Here is a 1,414-nt window from a genome sequence, read left to right as displayed (position 1 = left end):
CTTCTCCTGCAGGGGTGGGGTGCCGTCAGAGGAGGGCTCCAGCAGAGGCCCTGAGGGCTGCTCCTCACAGTGTGGGCACCACCTGGGACTCTCAGCCACGCTCCAGACCCCACTGCGTCAGAATCAGCATCCTAACAAGCTTCGGGGTTTGTGTGCACAGCAAAGTTAGGAAAGCACTGCTCTAAGGCACAAAGCCCAGGCCCAGGGCCCCTCTTGTCCAGGTTTGGGGGTCCTAGCAGCGGGTATCAATAAGCATTTGCTCAATGAATGCCAACTGTCACCTAGGACAGGCCTGGTAGCCACCAGGTGGGTGGCTGCCTGGCTCTCAGCGCCTTCATTTCCTTTTTCTCTGGGGCTTCCGAGGCTGCTTTCACTGTGCCCGGCCTGAGCTGATTGGTCCGATAGGAGACACCTGACCCACAATGGGCCAATCAGATGATCTCGCTCAGAAATTGGACCATTAAGCCCCAAGAACAAGCTCCTGGAGTAATAAATAGCAAGTCACAGTGACTGTCTTTCCTGCACCTGTGATGTGCCAAGATGGTGCTGGGTTTCACGTGTAGTATAACCCGGTCTTCACAACAACTTCCGCAAGTGGGTGTTATTCTTCTGCTCATTTTTCAGATGAGGAGACGAGGCTCAGATGTTAACTCTCCCAAAGCTCAAGGGGGCCAGGGGCAGCACCGGGAGGGCTGAGGGATGGGCTGAAACTGAGCGTGTGGTGTGGTGTGGTGTGGTGTGGTGTGGTGTGGTATGGTGTGGGACACCGTCGTCAGCGTCTGCTGCCAGGTCTCCAGCCTCAGGATGATTGTGCCAACCACCCAGAAATGGCTGTGCGCAGTGGGAGTGACACCGGGCTCTGCAAGACGGCTGCGGCCAGGGAGGATGGGTGGCCCAGGACAGAGTGAAGGGCAGGAGATGTGGGAGAGGGGAGCATAGAGAACCTCCATTCCCCAAGCAAGAGCAGGGCACTGGCCAAGGCCAGCCCGGCCATCAAACTCCAGGCCAGGCCAGCGAGCTCCCAGTGTGAGGCCTGCTGGAGATCGGACCCCCTTGCCTCCCTCCAGTGAGTTAGCAGCTAACGTGCCAAAGGGAAGGTGTGGGCCGCTGATGTGGAGGCACAGGGGAGGGGCAGGGTCGTGTGCATCTTCCCCGGTTCGACCCCAAGAAGCTCAGGGGCTGAGGCAGCTGGGCTGAGGCAGCTGGGCTGGGCCAGGATGACGGAGGCCCTGTGAGGCCAGAGAACCGTCCATAGGGGAGAGAGAGAGAGCAGCTGGGGCCTCACGGGCTGGACCCTGATTCCGGTTCTCAGGGAACAGGGCTCTGAGTGGAAACTGCCATCTGGGCAGGGGTGTGACCTGGGGCAGGTCGGCCTCCACCCATCTCAGAAGACAAACCAAGCAGCAGCAGGACG

The sequence above is a fragment of the Cnephaeus nilssonii genome (genome assembly GCF_951640355.1).
Source record: "Cnephaeus nilssonii genome assembly, chromosome: 3".
In the NCBI taxonomy this organism is placed as follows: domain Eukaryota; kingdom Metazoa; phylum Chordata; class Mammalia; order Chiroptera; family Vespertilionidae; genus Cnephaeus; species Cnephaeus nilssonii.
This window is presented reverse-complemented; position numbering follows the sequence as displayed.